This window comes from Danio rerio, chromosome 20, assembly GCF_052040795.2.
Source record: "Danio rerio strain M-AB ecotype USA chromosome 20, GRCz13ab, whole genome shotgun sequence".
NCBI lineage: Eukaryota > Metazoa > Chordata > Actinopteri > Cypriniformes > Danionidae > Danio > Danio rerio.
The window spans coordinates 41,330,161-41,351,640 of record NC_141040.1 but is presented as its reverse complement, the minus strand read 5'-3'; the positions used below and the strand labels follow the sequence as shown (position 1 = coordinate 41,351,640).

At 35.1% G+C, this 21,480-nt stretch overlaps 1 protein-coding gene and 1 long non-coding RNA gene across 50 annotated transcripts in view; one reads left to right on the top strand and one right to left on the bottom strand.

Moving 5' to 3' along the window:
• Window positions 1–21,480, bottom strand: part of gje1a (gap junction protein epsilon 1a) — a 372,471-nt gene that overhangs the window by 144,326 nt on the left and 206,665 nt on the right. For 16 of the 49 annotated variants that reach the window (XR_015517606.1, XR_015517607.1, XR_015517609.1 and 13 more), the window contains one exon: window positions 20,405–20,515. The exons of the other annotated variants lie outside the window; for them this stretch is intronic. The gene's annotated coding sequence lies outside the window, so the exon portion shown is untranslated. The remainder of the gene's footprint in view (window positions 1–20,404; window positions 20,516–21,480) is intronic. 49 annotated transcript variants of the gene reach the window in all.
• The window catches only part of LOC147839401 (uncharacterized), a 251,467-nt gene continuing 231,271 nt past the window's right edge, over window positions 1,285–21,480 (top strand). The window contains exon 1 of the long non-coding RNA XR_015518846.1: window positions 1,285–1,537. This is a non-coding gene — a long non-coding RNA (uncharacterized LOC147839401). The remainder of the gene's footprint in view (window positions 1,538–21,480) is intronic.

Sequence of the window (21,480 nt, the reverse complement as noted above, 5' to 3'; positions counted from 1 at the left end):
CCGACTATTGGCATCGAAATCCAGTGGTCTTGCCACCAACGGAGGGACCCAGTGCAGGGAGCGCACACATCCATAATATAACACCACATATATAAAATTCTCCGTTAATAACTCAATATAAAATGTATTTTATAACATCTTCTAGACAGAATCTGTCCAACATTCATCCCAAATGCTCCGGAGAGAACTGAAACATGATTTTTTCCCCCTATAGGCTTTATGACACTTAATAGGTGATTCCCTTTATTTAAAAATGTTACTTATTATATCTTAAGTAAAGGAAAGTGTTCAGTGTTTCAGCACATAAGAGCAGCACGTAATAAAATATAGCCTATATTTCGTTGCGCTCAGCAGCTATGTACCAATAAAGCTCTTTATGTATTTAAAATTTCCTTTTTTAATTTCACCACGTTATATAAAAACATACACACTTGTTTGAGGACACAGAACACATTTTGAACTTGCAGTTTTCCCCGTCAAAAAAGTGCTGCGCAGCTGGAAGACAGAAAAAAAGGTTACCTATTTCTGCTTTCACTCACCCCGAAAATGCTCTGTTTGCATGATTTGATTAATTTCATGGTATTCAAATACTTTATAAATAATATTTAAAACATTCTCCGGTGTTTATTTATTTATTTATTTTTTTAAGAAAATATCTAAAATCTTTTTTTCAAAAAGGCTTTTGAAAAATGAAAGTTTAATATAAATTTGAAACAGTTTGATATAGTACCTAATTGGTATAGCTATAGCTTTTGTTAGTTTAATATTGGTTTATTTATTGGCCTATCTAATATTTGTAGTTCTTTAAATTATTTCAATTTAGGGCTATTTTATCTAGATATGACACTATTGTTTTGAGCCTACAAAAGTGGACATGAAATTTGTAAAGTTTAATGTCCTACTGTTGTATTCATATAATGTATTATCTCCAAAATAAATTAAAACAATAAAAATAAAAGAAAAAAGCCGCTCGCGGCATCAACAGAGCTATGAATGGAGCGCTCTTTTTGTCGGTCTCACACACATACACAGGCATCTAAACGCGCAAAAACACACTTACAGTATTAAACTTGACAAAACCTCTTGAAAACCTTTACTGTCTGCTGTGTCTTTTCTATGGTGTAAAGATTATTATGCGTTATTGAAACATCAAAGATGCAGCAAAGAAAGATCTTTTATGCAACAGACTTACATTTAAAAGAGAAACATAAGGGCGATCATATGCAAAAAAGACCCCAGCCTATAATTTGTTCCAGATGTTTTCTTTCCCTTATTTATTTGTTTGGCGCATGTACTCGAGTGCGATCGGAAAACTGTGCCCGCCTCTCCTTTCACTCCGCCCCGAAGCCCCGGCTGGCCCTCTTTGGCCCAAGGTATTCGGCGGGCCAAAAAAGGCCGGCCGCTGGCCCCAAGAAAGCCCCGCTTTGGCCCGATTAGGCCCCGGAAGTGACAGTGGAAACGCCACTGGCCTTGGCTCGCCCTGGCTCGCTCGCTTTAGGCGCGATAGTGGAAACGCGGCTAATCTGATGCATCTGACGCTACTGCGTCTTTAATATAATGTAATTAATATAATGTAATTACCCCAGGGGTCGCAATCCAACAGAACTAGTAACTATAAGCTACTATAGTGACTATATAGTAACTATAAACAACGTTTTAGATAAAATACGGTAATTCTTATGGTTTAATAAAAATAAATAGATTTTTGGAAATGACCAGACGACCCCCCTTCATTGTCCCGCGACCCCTCGGGGGGTCCCGACCCCCACTTTGAGAACCACTGATCTAGAGGGTGGTCTGACTTTTCCAAGTCTATCTGTCTGCATACTGCAATACAGGTGCATAACTTGTAGTAAGTTAGAGAAGTATAACTTGCAGTTATCGAGATCCCATTGAACCATGCGAGATGTCACAATGAGATGTTGTCTTTTCCAGAGTACATTTTCACAAAACATTTTTATGAATTTCTCCAAATTTTTCCACAACCAATTTGTTTGATTATTCTATTGGGGAAAGTTGTGGAAAGTGTAGACGTTAATAACTGTGATGGTTGGGTTTAGGGTTGTGGAAAGCATAGACAAATAATAACTGTGATGGTTGGGTTTAGGGTTAATAATAAAACTAATAATAATAATAATAATAATAATAATATATATATATATATATATATATATATATATATATATATATATATATATATATATATATATATATATATATACACACACATATTTTTTTTCCCCAACTAGATAAACCATGGTTACGTGGTTAAAATATTTTCACCTCTGTTAGTAAAAATAATTGCTTCACTATTGCTCCTAAAAACAATTGAAATATTTCTCCTTGGCTTTTTACAATAAACTGGCTTGGCGTTTCGTATAAACACAATGAAAACATTTTGAAAGACGCTGAGAACCGAGACTGTCGCTTAAAAAAATGTGGACATCTGTTCACTCTAAACAATGCAACACTCCTCCCTTTAACATTTACCCTAACTAAAACCACAGATGACTTTCTTTGAGGCCAGGTGCGTAAATTCCTTCCACATGACAGACAGTAATGCGGCAGCCTTAAAGAAGAGGTGTTTGGTTACCGCAGAACAATGCAAACTCATGGAGGCTTTCACCAGCTCTTCTACTATGTCACCTACTATAGAAAGACACACAAGTGCTGTGAAAGAATGTAAATATGAGAGTGCTGAATGGAAGGAAACCTTGAGATCAGTGCGCTCAGAGTGCCTTCAAAGAAACTGCCTTCAAATGCTCCACGGGTCATGCCGAAGAGAAGTGAAGAAGAAATATGCGAATGGTTCAAGTACCAATGTCGGAGGTAAAGAACACGGAGCATTTGAAGAAAGAAGAAAGCTCACACTGTTTCTTCCTCTACTTGACTCAGAGATCAACTTTCCAGTGGCCCGATACAGTATTACTCCATCACAAGTCAGTGTGTGTGGCAGAGAACGGCTGATCTTATAACTGATACATTTAACAAGTGCTGATTTTACTTTCTAAGGGTCTTTTTTCAGTACAAAAATCAATTCTTTTATAAATCAGCATACATTTACTTGTGATATCAGATCTTGTTTTCTGAACTAATAATAACATTTTAAGATACAAACAAGAAAAACTCAATTCTTTTGACAGAATCCCCCCCCCCCCCAAAAAAAAAGTTTAATCTTTAATTTTCTGTTTTTTCTGAAAATAATCTTGATTTAAAAAGGATTTATATATTTCATTATTTTAAGACAGCATTATTTTTATTAACCCTTGCAAAGTTAACAGTTGCAAGAATTGCATGAATTATTAATTATGTGTGTATGAGATAATATTATTATTATTTTATTTATGAAGACCAATAAAGATAACGATCAATGTTTTTAAGTAAATTAAAGCTAAAAATTCTTTTTGAAATAAAATTGGGGGGAAAAAATCCTCCAAAATGTAACTAAATCCAACAATAGTCATTAAATAGTGAACAGAAATAAACTAATTATAATTAGCAAAAATAATAAATGTTTACTGAATTAATAAGCACTCATTCTGTGGTCACAGATCGACTGCATGACGATGGGAGAATGAACTCAGGTCGATCTCAAAACTCCCCCGCTGCTGAGGCTAAGGTGAACTTCCTGAGAGTAAAATATTAAAAAAAAGATTTTGTCTTATTTTGTCTATATAATATAGAGCAGGGGAGCTCAATCCTGTTGCTGGAGATCTACCTTCCTGTAGATTTCAGTTGCTACCCATTTCAAACACACCTGCCTGTAATTATCAAGTGCTGTTCAGGTCCTAATTAATTGGTTCAGGTGTGTTTGATCAGGGTGGGAGCTGTGTTTTGCAGGAAGGTAGATCTCCAGGAACAGGATTGAGCAGCCCTGATATAGAGCATATTTGGATGGGGGTAGGAAATTGGGGAACCCGGGGGAAACCCACGTGGACACGGGGAGAACATGCAAACTCCGCAGAGAAATACCCGATGGCCCAGCAAGGACCAGGCGCCATTGGCATTCTTGCTGTGAGGCAACAGTGCTAGTCTTCAAGAGAAGAAGGAGGGCTTCATCCAGACGAAGATAGTTGTAGAAAGGAAGCGAGGAGATATATATTTATATATATATATAAACTGATCATTGGTATCTACTTCATAAAATTAGAAACTTTTTTCAAATGTTTTCAAAGTCATTGCATAGTAATATTTATTACAAATGTGTGATTTCAATTCAAATTTGATCATCAGAATGTGTATTCACCAAGGTGCAGGAATGGAGTACAATTATTTGCGATTCTGCATAAACTAAATGCACGCACATGTGTTTTGAGTTTTATCTGCACCGCTTAATTTGTCCACACGGTGTGAACACTGAATTGGGTCATTGTTTCAAAGTTAGAAATGAAACGAAACAAGAACATTATATGTTTTACGCAGTGGATGTCCTTCCAGCCACAACCCAGCACTGGGAAACACCTACTCTACCACTCATACACTATGACAATTTAGCTCAATCAGTTCATCTATGACGCATTTCTTTGTACTGTGGGGGAAATCTGAGCACCCGGAGGAAACCCACACGAACACGGGGAGAACATGCAAACTTCACACAGAAATGCCAACTGAACGAGCCAACTCTCGATCCTGCAACCTTCTTGCTGTGAGGCGACATTGCAAACCACTGAGCCACTGTGTCACCGTTATAGTAACTATATATTTACTATTATAAAACCATATTTAATTTTCTTGAGGGCTGCAAGATACATTAATCAACCGCTTGTCAAGTCATGACTTATGGAATACTGTTTCCGGGTCCATGCCGCTACTTTTAGCCATATCACTCATTAAAGTTTATTTTCAGTGCAGTGAAGAACAGTCTCTGGACTTGCTGCATCAGAGACACCAATATTCTACTAATTTATAAAAAAGGATATTGCGATCATGATTTTCGAAAGTATTACATCGCTTTGTAAACGTTTATTATTACCATTTGTTGAGTTACCATATACAGTTTAATAGAGTGCTTGCAGATTAACAGAACAAGCAGATTAGTAGCTACTTCATAAAACTCATGGAAAGCCGAATCTGGAGAAGATTAGAAACTTTTTCAAATGGTTTCAAAGTCATAACATAGTAATAACTCAAATGCGTGATTCCAATTCAAATTTTATCGTCAGAAGAGCATCCACAAATGTCAGCAAGGGCAGAACCATTTTTGTGATTCTGCATACACTAGATTCACGCACACGTTTTAAATGGTATCTGCACTGCTTAATTTGTCCACAGGGTGTCAACACTGAATTGGGTCGTTGTTTCAACTAACGGAAACAAGAACAACAAACTACTGAAGACAGACATCTCATTTAGCATTTTGCGATCCCATTTCACAGCATTAAAACCCCCTATACATATTTATTTTATTTATTTATTTAAATTTTTTTGTAATTTGGGGTTAAACCATTATTGCTACAAATTTACCAAATTAACCTTTGCTACACTAACCATAGATTAAATTAGGTACTATTTGTAGAAAAAAATCACTTTACCCTGTTTATCAGAGGTCACCACAGTGGAATGAACAACCAATTTATTTGGTGGTTTTAGTTTTACACAGTGAATGCCAACACAATTCAGCAATAAGCTTTTATACTGAACTAGGAAAACACACACACACTCCCATTTACACACTACGGGCAATTTAGTTGATCAAATTCTCTTGTCACATGTCTTTGGACTGTGGGGGAAACCAGAGCACTCAGAAGAAACCCACTAAGCCATAGGCAGAACATGCAAACCTTACACAGAAAGGCCTACTGGTCCAGCCAAAACTCGAACATGCAACCTTATTGCTGTGAGGCAGCTATGCTGACCACTAAGCCACTGTACCGCCAACAATAAAACTGCTGCCATAGAAAAACTGTGTATAATAACACCACAGTCATTTTTTACTGCGAGCTAAACTATTGGTATCTACAATAAATACATAAATAAAGAATATAAGTAAAAATAAATAAATAAATATGTACCTCAACAAGACTGAAAAACTATCACAATCAATTACTAAAATATACACAGCTATAAGTTTTGAATTATAATGTTATTAACAACTTTAATAAAACAAAGAAATACTGTTGAAATACTAGGATGCAAGGTTTTTAAAGGTTTATGAAAACAATGCAAGGGTCAGTGTAGAGTGCTATTGACTCATATTTTGTCATTGAGAGTATGTGCAAATATGAACAGTCCGAAATTTTGTGACTGTGCAAAAACTACATGCTAATACATGTGCTTATGTATTATTTCTGTACTATTTATTTTGTCCACAAGGTGTCAACACTGAACTGTTGTTGTTTCAGAGTTGGAAAAGAAACGAATGAGAAAAAAAAACAAGAGAAATCTAATCAATAGCCTCCATGTTAAAAGACATGATGTAGTTAAAAACTCCTTTAAATCAGCACAAAAACTATTTAATGGCTCATGTGTTTGCGTAAACTATCAAAAGGAGCATACTCTGAAAGGTTGTGTGTTCGACTGTGGAGTGCGCATCAACTCAATCGTAAAGGCTGTAAACACGGCAGAACTGAAAGCTCACTTGCTCAGTCTGCTCTTTTTCATCTATACTAAGGCACATGATTGAACTTTCAGACATAAGAGTGATCTCATTGTTCGGTCTGCTGATCTGTGACACAAATGTAATGTCCCTATTCAGCAAATCACACAAGCACAGTATTCACAAATGAACAAGTAACAAGGCTGAAAGCGCTGGTGTACAGTTGAACTGAAGAACTGAGAAGCTAAACTTGGATCCATGTGTGGCTTTCTGCAGTACAGTAGAACAATTGGTCAGTAGCAGTCAAGAGAGAAACAGCCTCTTCTGTATTTTTTTTTGTAGGTCAGATTCCTAAAGCAGCATTATGAATGTTGTCTTTTATTGTGTTGTGTTTAAAGCTGCAATAGGAGTCATTTCTGTGCCTCTTGTGGTGATCACAAGAACTATAATAATAACAACAACATCACTCTTTTCTAACTATTTTGACTATTTTGACTTTTCTAATTATTTTGATACTATGATCTAAGGGTGTCACGATCTCGATTTTAATTTGAAATCGATCGACATTTAGGCTCAATTTCGATTATGGACTCAAAAAATAGAATCGTCGATGCTGCCACGCCCCCATGTCACGTCAGCTTGGCTTGCCAAGGGGGAAAAAAACAGGCTTGCTGAAGTGCTTGTTAAACTGCAGGAGCAGGAGACCCGTCGATAGAAATTAAACCCTCTCCTCTTTCAATGAAGTCGACGGTGTGAAAGCATTTTGGATTTCCAGTGAGTTATGTTGACAACGTTCGTGTTGTAGACAAAAAAAAAACAGTTTTGCAAGCTCTGCTAAGTACGTATTGGGGTTCGTCCGATAGACAACATCGGCATCGCAATCCTCCGCCTCGCCCCCTTTGCAAATCCACTCGCGAAAAGTACACACTCAGGCCCTGTTTACACTAATAGGTCTTTTTTTTTAAATGGCATTTTAGAATGACAACGATTTGACATCCACAATGGCTTGTAGCATTTCTGAGCAGCTCTCCTTCCTCACTACCGCTGAAAATGCACATCACATGACCACACACACACACAGACGCACACGCAGCCATGCGCACGAGACAGCAGGTCCAGGCAGTCAGAGGATTGGTAGACTGCTTCAATCTTTCACTCACTTGTATTTAGTCATTTTAGCGAACACCTTAGATACTGTTGGCTGGCTCCTGTTGGTTGTGCACCTTTTTTACCGACGCCATTATAATGACACAGATCACTGCCTATTCACGAGTCCCGCAGAAAAAGTGATTGACAGGTGGTAATTATGTGTGTAACTTGCCTTTATTCATTTACTGTATGATTTGTTTATGGGTAAAACAAAGACCATGCAGGACAGGTAGTTTAAATTTAATTAATTAATTATTCATAATCGAAAATCTAATCGAATCGTGCGTTTAGAATCGAAAATGTAATCGAATCGAGGATTTGGAGGATCGTGACACCCTTACTATGATCTATGGTGCATGTTGTGTGGACGAAGGTCACTTTAGTGATGAAAAGCAGTTTTGTAGTCAAAATGGGGATAGAGTGAACCCAAACTGTGTAATAAAGTCAGTAAAAGATGAAAGAGGGAGTGTCATTGTTACATTTATAGAGCTTGTGTGCTTCATTTCACATTGGGACATTAAATATTAAAGGTGGCATAGAGTGAATTGATTGAATAAGTTGAACAGTATATGCCCAATTATAACCACAGCAATTATCCCCAGATTGCAAAGCTTCGTTTTGACCATATTTAGAATGGTCATAAATATTAATGAGCTCTGCTCTGACGCTCCTCATCTCATGTCAGTTCCTCTCTCTCTCTCTCTAAGAGTGTACTCACAATTGGCAGGGTTGTCTTGAACCATGCCCGGGCGCAATCCCCCACCCCTCCCCTCTACCCCTCAGCCTGCACACACACACTGCGTGTAACCACAGGGACACTTGAGCGTTTTAAAGCCACGATTCATCAGCGGCTCGCTCGTATGTCTGCTTAAAGACAAACCAGCTGATCGACGTTCCAGTGTCCCTGTATCTATGTTTACACTCAGTAAACAGTGGTAAGTTTGGTGAACCCAATGACCTTCACACAGTCATTTTCGTTTAGCACATGAACACAATGGCAAATCAGCGCTGTTTAAGAACCTACTGCACATCGCTCTAATGTTCGTGGCAAATGGACGTTTTTAAAATTTCAGTACCGATTGGTATCAAATTCTAGTATCATGACAACCCTACCCCCCATTCCCCACCTATCAGTTCGCTATCAGTTCCCAAACACCATCCACCTAACATGACAGTGACAGCTACCATATTGCACCAGACTGCACACCACACACCAGTTAATTGGTAGAGAAGTGACAGAGTGATAAAGCCAATTATGATATAGGGATGGTTAGGAAGACAGAGGCCCATGGGCAAATTAAGCCAGGATATTGGGGTTAAACCCCTACTTCTTTTAAAGGTCATCCTGAGATTTTTAACGATCACAAAGACTCAGAACCTCGATTGAATGTGTCTTCTGAAAGATGGCACTCACTGAGTAGTATAGAGCGCCCATCAATATACTGGGGCATTAGGACCCACAAAGACCACGTGTAGAGCACCCCCTGCTGGCCTCACTATTACCCAAAAAAGCATTTTATCTTCATGTGTTCATGTTTTATATCTACTTAAATGCAAATAAGTTTCATGAAAAGAAAAAAAAATTCTTGAAGATGTGCATTTTCAAGATATAGAGTATGTATTTTATTTTTATAGTATAGTATGTGTACATATGTACATGTGTACATAAAAACACATATACACTATACTATAAAACATATGCTTGGGTGTGTATGTAAAACAAATTTTTTTTAACATCATGCAGATAGACGAGAGTGGATCATTTCGCTGAGGTGAGTCCTGAAATAGCTTGTATATAAAGGCAATCGAAGGTTGTAGAACTTTTATTTTTACCTACAATATTTTTCTCTTTTAGATTTCACTCCCAGAGCATGTGATGTCTTGTTCCTTACTCAAGACATGCTTTCAGGATTCCCCTTTTGTAATATACCTAAAACAAGAATTGCCGTAAAAACGTGTCAATGGCAGGAACGTGTTTTCTCTTAACTGAAGAGTTATATCATCAATAGCAGGGAAAGAGTTAAAAATATGAGAACAATAGAACTGTTGTAATCTCACTGGAAAATGTTGTGGCTAAGCAAACTCTGCCTGGGAAATGCATATTAATGATCCCATGTGCAATGATATGTAACAGTGTCTGTGTTGGAATTTTACACTAACAGGATTTACCTGAGAACATAAAAAAAAATTATTTGAGGCTCAAGGTATGCCATTTCCATGTACAATACTTAACTCGGATTATTCAACTAAGCCTAGGCCCATGCAGATTTTCATTCTATGGCACCTTTCAAAAGTAAAAACAAGAAATAACTACATATGTTTTAAATAGAAAGGGATGAATTGAAATAGCAAAAAAAAGGAAAAGGAGAGTCTAGCAGATATTGTACAGACAGTATCAAAAGGATCTAGCAGCAGTTAATCCCATAATAGTCCATTAGGTCTTAAGAGACACAAATGCCCCATTATGGCTGGGGCTGAAGTAAAGAAGCCGTCCATCACACGGACAATGAGAGCAAACTGATCAGTGATCAGAGAGTGCTGCCCGCTGCCATCTCTCTCCCAAAGCTTTCACTGTTTATGAAAGTCCAATTACGTCCTCTGACAAGGAGCAGTGACAGGCCGCCTGCCACATTCAAGCATTAGCCCACATGTTATCAATGCATTAGTCATTCATTTGGGCAGAAAAAGACTTTATAATGAGCTCAGCAGAGAAGGGCTCCAGAAATCTCCAATGCTACATCAGACCCACAAGCCTTAAAGAGATACTCCATATAAATGTATGATTTTATGTCTTTATTTACTAACCCTCATGCCAATCAAAATCTGCATGCTGTTTTAAGTCCATGAAATAGCAAAGAAGATTAATTAAAATATCATGTGTATTTTATGAAATATAAGTAGGCAAGCTATACTGTATGGCAAACTGTTTTCATGTCAAGCAAGCAAGCTACTGTATGCACATATTTAGATTTTAACTAAATTAGACACCGTTTTCAGTTATATTCCTGGTCAAATTGATCTGTTTCAAATTTTCAACTGTTAACCTTTGCTTTTTGTTCTTATGAAATCTTATGAAAAATCTTATGAAATGGCTGTACCATTTTTTGTTTTTTTACTGTGATGTTCAAGGGTCAATTTGACCTTGTAATATTATGGTTTACAGCAGGGGTCTCAAACTTTTGGCCCGCGGGCCTTTAACGACCCACTATCCACCTCGCAACTAAAGTCCAAAGTATAACGAGATTCAGGCCCCCAAAACATATATTTTTGAATCACTATCATTATTGTGCTGTAATGTATAGCCACTTGTGGGTTTTGACCCTCCACCTATTAAATATTTAAAGTACTGCACTATATACTGTATTTCAGTTTTACTTTCGTTTTTTCTCAGTGTGCGGTCTAGAGTAACGCACAAACAGATTATTTCTGGGGCTGACGTTAAAATAAATGTGTGTAAGTGCTCCATTTTTACTAAAACTATTACTATTTTTGTAAATATTCAAGGGTTGTTTGATAATTACCAGTTTTATACCACTGGTATTTTGTTGAACAAACATTTTTTCACAGCTTACACATTATGCTGGTGGTGTAATAAATATGATAATTTTGCTTCAAATGGTCTCATTTAATAGATTTTCCTCATTTGGGTATTGTGATTTCTTATAAAACTATGTACATTTTACTGCTGGTTGGAAGTATGGGGATATATACTTACTTTTCCCTTCTTTGTTGTAGTTTTACAAAAAAAGAATGATACTATGAAGAACAATTGCCAAAGACAGTAAAGCTACCTAAACTGATTCTGCTGTTCTTGTGCTATCTGTTAAACATTTGGTAAAGCAACAATTGGTTGAGACAGAATAATAATATTTATTATTATAATTATTATGACTATTTAGTTTTCAAAATGGTCATTTAAATAGCCAGAGATACATTTCTGCTGTTGTGTGAAGCTCTGGACAAACATATGTATACTGGTAATACAGAGTCAGACAAATAACTGGCAGAAGGTCAAAAAGTAGGCAGCAGACAACTTAAAACAAACAAAACAAAGCTAGGTTCAAGCACGGAAGACAAGGCAAGGAAAATGAGTTATAATCTTTTTGTTATAACCCTTTTTATGATAATTTCTATTATACAGTATATATATATATATATATTTTTTTTTTTTTCGACTACAGTTTCTATTTGCTGTATACTCTGAACTCTGTGGAATTTTAAGGATTTGTTTTGGGTTCTTCTTTTTGTTGAGTTTTTTTTTTATTTTATTTTATTTTAAAATAATGCTGGAAAAGTTGGTGGTTCATTCTGTTGAGGCGACCCCAGATTAATAAAGGGATTAGGCCAAAAAGAAAATGAATGAATAAAAATGTGACATATACTTTAATTCATCTTATGCATTTTTTCCTCCCCCAATGACTTTTGACCTGTTGCTACTTACAGTAAGTAGATTTTTTTTCTTAAATCAAAAAATTAAATACATGTATTATTAATTAACATTAATTAATTAATATTAATTAATAATATAATTATTAATTGTTGTTAATTATTATTATTAATATTTAACAAAAATATAATAAAATGAAATTTGTATAATTATTAATAATATGCATTGTAGTATGCATTAGGATAATAATAAAAATAATAATAATAATTATTATTATTAACATCATTATTATCATTATTATTATTATTATTATTATTATCATTTTTAATGAATAAATGTAATCAAATTAGGTTGAGGCGAGTAAATAAAGCTGAATTTTAATTTTGGGGGCACTGTCTTTTAAAAATGACTTGAACCCAGCATTCAAACATCCCAAACTTCTGACTGACACATTTTCAGATGAATAATACATTTGTTCACTTCACCAACACACTGAGATGGTGAATTGGGTTTGTTGTTTCCCTTCTCTGACAGTTCCATCACCTGTCACTCAGTTCACATGAAGACTGGCTGCTTCAGAGAGCTGATTGGCACCATCTGAATGCCCTAAGCACCCTCGGTCAGCATCAGGCATTTTCAACTGGTACAATGCCAGCTGTTCTCATTTTTGTCCCACTGTGAGCATGAAATGAGTCGGGTCATAGTATGTACATTTAGAGACCACTTAGTCACTTGTCACATCCATATTGCAAAGTTGCACTTTGCACCAGCTTCTAACGTAAATTTCATTTTAAATTGCTATGGAGAAACATCAAGAATGATTATCATGGATGCACTGTCAAAATCTGCATTTTTGTCTTGGTTTAGGGTAAAATACTATGTTTATTCATTCTTAAAGCAAAATTAATTTCATTGCAAGAAAGATAATTGTTTTCAGAAAATATATCTTGAATTAAAGTTGAATCCCCATTATTCCATTGGAGATCCAGAAGACCAGAAGTCCCCTTTAGAAGTGTGGACATTTATCATTTAAAAAATCATTAATCACAAAAATCATTTTGGCATTTAAAAACATGTATTTTTATAAATAATATAAATAAGAATTAATGTCATGAATGGAAATTTAATAAAGATTTGGTGTGTATTTTTTCAAAGATATTTGTGGTATCAAACAGACCCCACATTCCAAAAAACAAAACAAAAAATCAATTAAATTACAAACAATTAAACAATTAAATTGAACAAAATACAGTAAATATATTAAAGTCAAAATTATTAGTCCTCCTGCGAAACTTAACTCTTTTAAAAATATTTCCCAAGTGTTTTTTTTTAATGGAGAGATGTTTTTCAACACACTTTAAAAGAATAGCTTTACCAACAAATTTCTACCAACTAATTCCTTTAGTCTTTGCCATGATGAGAGCAGTGTACTGTACAAAATATTTATCTAGTTATTTTGCAAGATACTGTTCAGCTAAAATGCAATTTAAAGGTTTAACTAGATTATAGATCCTTTTCACATTTCTGGGTTTCTCAGTAGCAGAAGTCTTCATAGTTTGGTAAACTTAGAGAGCAGTAAATTGGAGAGTACAACAAATAATTTTATTTTACAATCCTTTTTGCTGAAATAATAAAAGAAAAACTCCACAATGATGTTATCAAGACTTTCAGAAAAAGGAGGAAAAATGGTGTGTGACTAATAACGGCAGCCAGAAGAGAGAAAAATGTCAAATTTACTGACCTGGCCATAGACATCTTTTTTTTTTTTTTTTTTGTAATTTGATGCAAATATGATACAATACATAAATACATTAAATATACATCAGATTTTTAATCTAAATATTAAAAATGTTCATGGATTTAAGATGCAGTTGACCGTTAAGCATGTCATAACAATTTGTGTAAAAAAAAAAAAAGTGTCCGTTATAACTAGGCAAGTTAAGATAATTAAGATAATTGAAATTATCTTATCGTATAATTATTGTATAACAGAGCTTTGTTCTCCCTACAACAATAATAATAAAATATTTATTTAGGGAGCTTATAATATTGTCCTTAAAATTGTTTGAATTATAAAAAACAGTTTTATTCGAGCCAAACTAAAATAAATAAGACTTTCTCCAGAAGGAATAAATATTATAGGAACTACTGTGAATGTTTACTTGGTCTGTTAAACATCATGTGGAAAATTCTTTAAGACAGTATAATATTTATTTATTTCAACTGCATATTGAATTTACATAGGTAGAAAGTATGTTTGAACACAAAATATATTTTAAGACATTCTGTTCTTTCTAAATTATTTCAAGAGTTCACACTTAGCTGATGATTGATTATAAAGCTTGTTTGCATGCTGTCCTGGGAGAGATCCCTAAGCTCATAAGATCCTCGAGCCCGTGGCTCCCTCCCGTTTGCAAGACGAGAGGGGAGTTTGAGCTCAGGTAGATCTCGAAAACTCCCCTGCTGTAGTAGCTAATTGCAATTGCTATTAAGAGATAACTACATAATAGCAGCATGTCTATGGTGCCGATTTGGATTAGTCAATTAACTTAAGTTGCATGTTTTTGGATGGTGGGAGGAAACCGGGAAACCCAGGGGAAACCCACGTGAGCACAGGGAGAACGTGTTAATTCCACACTGAAAAGTCGGCTGGCTTGGTAAGGACTAGAACCAGTGACGTTCTTGCTGTGAGGCAACAGTGCTAACCAATGGGCCACCGTGCCACCCATCTAGGAAAAGAAGAGGAGTAGGGGTGGAAGGGGGGATTCTTCAAAACAAAGATGGCTGTTATGTGGAGCTTAGGGTATTTATAGTGGCTTAGGAATCGTCTGATTGGTAAATCAGAAATTGAATAATGCGGTACAGGCTGCAAGCAATCATTAGCACGTGATCCTCTCGAAATTAGTTTATAAATAAACCACTTCATTTACTGTAAGCTTAACATTAAGCTTTATTATTATTATCACTCTTTTTTAACTGCTGCTTATTTTTTGTTTAAATGGCATGAACCAGGGATACTTAACCACAAATGAACTCTAATCCGCATTCAACTTCTCACAATCCTTTTTTTTTCTCCTACTATCCATTTTCATGTATTGTCCACTCAGTTTATGGATTGTGCTTTTAAAATGCTGTGCAAACAGATTGTGTTGAAAATCGAATAGCTTCCCAAATTAATTACTCGGAGGATTCAGGATTCTGGACCAATACCAACATCCAGCACAGTTTATTCAACACATTCAGACTTCATCATTTTCTAGTGTGTTCAGCATTTTTGAATGACTGTAGAGCCAAAAAAGTGACCATTACAAGAATGCAAGGATTGAGAAACACACAACATCTTCATTATAAGACAAATTTGATCACATTATATACTGTAAAAGAAATCTGTTAATTAATAATTTAAAAATTTTTGTGATTCACACACTGTAAAACATAATAAACATTGTCTATATGTAAAGCTTTACATGTGTTCTTACAGTTATGAACTGCATTGTGGGAGCTTAATTTCTGCTTTGTTGAATTGATTTTAAAAATTCAACTTTGCAATATAAAGGGCACCTATGATGAAAATCATCTTTTGTAAGCTGTTTGGACAGAACTGTGTGCAGGTATAGTGTGTCCACAGTCATATTGGGGTGCTATAAAGACAACGTCTCTTTTTTAAAAATTTCCTGGCGTTAAATAAGGATCCAAATCCCTCCCATTTTTAAGGCCCACCACAACATGATGCAGGAGTACGGTTTCCCCGTCCACCAAATTGACTGAAAGCCATGTATTAACATGTCTTTACAGTCATGCGTATAATCATATTAACAAGACAGGATGTGCGCAAAGCAACCAGGATTAAAAGATCTGTTCAGCTTTCTGTGATCATCAATCATCATCAAATGTGATCAAGAATGAGTTTTACAAGTTTACAACGGTTTGAAATCAGTGCAGTTTACAATGAATTATGGTAATTTTACCGTCTTTATCACCACAGCCGCATGTCAGTACAATTATAAAAGAAGACGCTTCAATCCCAGTTTGTGGATGTTAAATCAGGTTTATTTTTAACATTAACATAACGGATAACCATACAGCAGTGGTTATTAATGTGTATCCTGTCACATTTGAGTACAAAAACATTGCAAAGTAAAATGCACATGCTGTGTGACTGTGTCTGTGTAAACTTTGTAATGACATTGTGTGTGACTCATCGTTGCAGAAAGGCTTGAATTAACTCCACAGCAAATAATACAAATAATCATTGGGAAAATTTTTATTGTAGTATTTTTCACAAACGCTAGGTGAGATCCGCTTCCTTCATGTCGCTCATTGTGCTGTTTAGTGGCTAATTCGTACAAATTTGTACAAGTTCAATCGTACGAAATTGTACGATTTTAAAAAGATTGCGTGGCACCTAACCCCACCCCTAAATCCAATGGTCATTGGAGGATGAGCAAAGTGTACTAAATTGTATGAATTAGATCGTACAAATTCATACGAATTAGCCACTAAATCAAATAATCTGATGGGTGTTTTGAGCTGAAACTTTACAGACACATTCTGGAGACACTAAGGGCTTATCTTAAATCTTGAAAATGGGTTAAAATAGGTTCCCTTTAACAGAGACATGTATTGACATTTTAGTAGCGTGAAATGTATTTACAGTCTGTAATACAACAGAAAAAGCACTTTCAGTTTATTGTCAAGCATTTGTAGCATAATTTACAACACAAATAAAGACGATATATACCTATAAACTCTAAGAAATGTCAACAAAAGCCATCCAAGTTGTTGAAGGAGATATTAAGGTCACATAATAAAATTCAAAAGCATAAAAAATGAAAAGCATGAATCACAAAATACCTAAAACTGCTAATGTTTGGATATTTTTTTACAGTGTAGTTCCAGAATGCAAGGACAATTTCATCTAACAAAATTTGATCACTTCCTCCAAATCTACGCCCCGGATATCAGTTCTTATTACATTAGCCAGGCCTGCCACACATCCTGAAATTGAATCAAAGCCGACGGATCATGAGTAATTAATATATGATTAGACATTTGCAGACGACAGCCGTATCCCGGTGGCAGACGGATAGGGGAGTGGGAAAAGTGGGGACGGACAGGGTGCCCGTGGAGCTGGCGTTTCTCGCACAGCTGTGAGGCAGAGATGACCCCCGTCCCAGCACTCCGCTGGCAAAGCACACGCACCACGCATGGCTGCTCCCGGGAAGAGGAAAGCAGGGCTGCTTTTGATGCCCACAAACCTTTAATTAGCCATCAGGGTTGAATGTGATGCCCACCTCCTGCTTGCCTGCCCTCGCTGCTCTACAGCTGTTTCTCCATCCACGGGCGGCTAAAACAAGAGCTCATCAGTGAGCCTTTCTGATGCCGCTTTAACTGTTATTAATGAAGGTGCTGGCACAAAGTCAGCTTTCATGTTTGGCGGCACACTTAGGGAGCTTTTGTTCTTAGCATATAGCACAGTTATTTGTCTCGAAGATATAAAGAAGGTTTGCGAGCCTGTGACAAATCATGAATTTGATTCATAATCTGCTTGTGAGTCATGTATATGCTGAGGTGGTTGATGAACTAGCCGAGTTATAATATGACATACAGCCAATGGTGGAAAGAAATCATACTCAAACCCAAAAATGTAGTGAAAGTAATAGTATCTGTTGTAAATATTACTCAACATATGAGTAAAAAGTAGACCCTTCAAAAATACTCTACTAGAGTAGTGAGTAGAGAGTATTATGCTGTGAATATTTGATCAAAGTGTGTCAATTTGAGCATGTGTGTGTGAAAACGTAACATTCTGTAGTGCCTTTAGTGATTGTTTAAGGTCATTTGGTGATTTCATTCTTCGTACAGTAGACATTCGCTATCTTCTCATCAGTGGCATGCAGTCTCACAGTCATTGCATGTAACAATTTTGTCATGATGTTGTTCTGTATTGTTCTGATTGGATGGCAATCACAGAACTGTTTATTCTGCTTCTAGTTTTTTACTTTTACTTTTCTACTAGCCAAACACCATAGACAAGAAAAAAAAAATAAAGTAGAGCCTACAGGTTGAAGAAAAATAATGGAGTAAAAGTACTCAAGTGAAAGTAATAGTACACTTTTTTAAAATTACGTAGTTAAGTGCAATTCCTGAGAGAAACTACTCAATTACAGTAATTTGAGCATTTGTAATTTGTTAATTCAAACCATAAAAATATTATTTTTTATTATTAATTTAAGAAACATTTTCTGTACACAACTTTTTTAGTAAAACTTTTTTTTTTTTAAATGAGAAAAAAATAAGTCAAAATTAAGCGAGTTTCGCTTCAAAATATTTTAAACACACAGCCTCATGGCGAAAGCTATAGGTGACCTATTATTTAAAAGCGGAATTTATGTTACGTCTCTAAAGCTTGTGAAAACAAAAAGCATACGTTAATACTTTTAATTTATAGTGGGTTATTAATTAAGTATCTGTACTGTATATGACATGGGCCTGCCGGCTAGAACTATCTGCTTAGGTTTACATGTGTCAAATTGTAAAAGTAGACTTTTAAAAAAATTAAAAATGAATAAACAATATCTTAATAATAATAATAATAATAATAATAATAAGTATTATTATTATTATTATTATCATTATTATATTATTATTATTATTATTATTATTATTAATTAGTAGTAGTAGTAGTAATAATAGTAGTAGTAGTAGTATATTATATATTATATATGCCTAAATCATGTCAATTAAATAATTAACTACCAGCGACAAAATACCTTAGAAAATTAGGTGTAAACCTTAAGCTTAGCGAATGTATTCAATAACATATGACATTATTTTTGTCTTAGACCTTTATTTTTTTTTTTTTTTATTTAAGTCTATTTTTTATATTACAGTTTGTTAAATGTATTACAGGTCATCTGGTCATGTCATTTAATTCAAAGAAAATGTTTTTTTTTTTTGTTGTTGTTGTTGTTGTTTTTTTGATCCACGGCAAAGAAAAGTCATTTTTACAATATTCCGGTCACTGTTTATAATAAAATGAAGTGAATGTTCAGTGAAGGACTGTGATGCTATAAGATGATAAAAGGCGCCATAAAAGTAGCTTTTAAAGAGTTTGATGATTTTTGTAGCCTTCTAAAGTCATAAAATAGTTTAATGCAAGCAACCAACTGAAGCCTTTACTCTATAGTACAAAAAAAAAGAAATATTGACAAAGTCATGTGAAGTTATTGACTAAAATCATGAGTTCACAATTTGTGATCAACTCATTTACATGAGCTGCTTTATCAACTGCTTTAGTTCACAAACAGGTCTGACTAATTCAGTTGTGAAACATAAGTGAATTATGACTTAAATTGGTCTAGGTATATATTAATATACATTATTTGTATGATATTTGAGGGACTTCTGTGTCCTTGAAAATCTCTCTTTTCCTTGTGCAATGATAAAGCTTAAACACAAATGTGGAAAGAATGAATTAATTCATTTTCCATTAATTTAGTTCCTGATTTATCAGGGATGCCATAGTGAAATGAACCGCCAACTACTCTGGCATATGTTTTAGGCAGCGCATGGCCTTCCAGCCACAATTCAGTACAGGGAAACTCCCACACACACTCATTTACACTCACACTCATAAACTACAGCCAATTTAGTACATCCTATTCACTTTGTATATATTTATACCCAATTAATATTGATAAACAATATATTCTGAAACAAAAAAAGACTATTTAGCAAGCATAACAAGGTAAACTGTTGCCTAACCTCTTTATAAAGTCAAGAGCATGATGGGAACATAAAGCACTACAATGATTTGTACCTCTGTACAGCCTTGCTGTTCACCGTGAACAATAACTTTGAGAAAAAGAAATGACTTCATTCCATTATACAGTGTTCTGACAGAGCTGTTTTTTGGACTGACCTACTTTGCTGTTTATTCCTGTCTTTTCATGCTTTTTTCTGGGAGAACAGTATGGCAGAATTCCCTCCCTGACTTATCTATCTCCAGGAGCCCAGGTCTGTGAGCACTGCAGCCGCTACATGATAAATGACTATTGCACTGTTTATTATTCTACTTTCCAGGAACATGGCATGTTTAAAAAAAAAATTGACTTAGAACCCCTGCCATCATCACGCCCTGTCTATTCCAACATTCTGTCCTCTTTTGCATATTGCATAACCATCAATTGGCATTATACAAGAGCTGCTAATAGTGCAGTTATAGATTTTTACATTAACCCTTCTGTGAAGGTCATTTTGGAACTTAATAGTCTTTAACACAGATGTACAATCAACATTTATGAACATCCTTATGCTGAAGCAACACTTACTGTAAGTCTGGAAAAGGATCATCTTCATTGCATTGTCAAAACAAGCATGATGTACAGTACACGATGCTTCTGCCTGACAATAATGGTGAATATGAAGTATGCAGAAGATCCCTGAAACAGACAGAAATTTAAAAAAAAAAAATTCATCCTAAAAATCCTTATCTGACTTATTATGTACACCTGACTGATGCCACATATATCACAAGGCTGCAACTTTATGCATGTGGGTATTAGGGTAAAGACAATCCGCTGATATATAAACTGACCGTCAGAATGAGTAAGAAAGTAGATTTAAATGAATATGAATGTTTCTCAATGGCAAAATGCTAGCCTTTTTACAGAAACCACTGATCTAAAATCAGCACCAGAAACTTAAATAACCACACATTACAACTGAGGTCTGCAGAAAAGCATGTTTGAACCCACAATAGGTCCTAACATACGCCCGGCACAATAAGGTGCAAGACGTGTATGGCGTGATTTGTTGCTATTTTCAGACCAGCGCAACCCTAATTTTCATGTTTTGTGCCACTGTTGTTTAAATACCAAATCTTTTTGCACCACTTTGTGGACTCATGGGTGTGTTAAAGCGGATTGTTGGCACATTGCTATTTCGAGGAACTGAAATAGGCCGTGCCATTGATCTACATAAATATAAAAACCACTACCACCATGCCTTCTTCATATATATATATATATATATATATATATATATATATATATATATATATATATATATATATATATATATATATATATATATATATATATATATTTATTTATTTTTTTTTTTAACTTTAGATCTGTCCTCCTGTCGTGTTTTGGAGACGTATGTATCACTATGGGGCATAAAAATAGGACACATGCTTGAAAATAACTGTGTTCAATTGTTCATTTATTCATTTTCTGGAAATTAAAAGTGAATTTAGAAATAGTTTTAAAACAAATCTTTGCACTTAACTAACAAAATTAAACACAATGAATGTCTTCAGTGGAGTGCTTACAATACTGTTTCCTTATCTACAAAAGTAAAGGAGTAAAATAAAAAGTAAAGAGAAAGTAAAGAGGCCAAATGG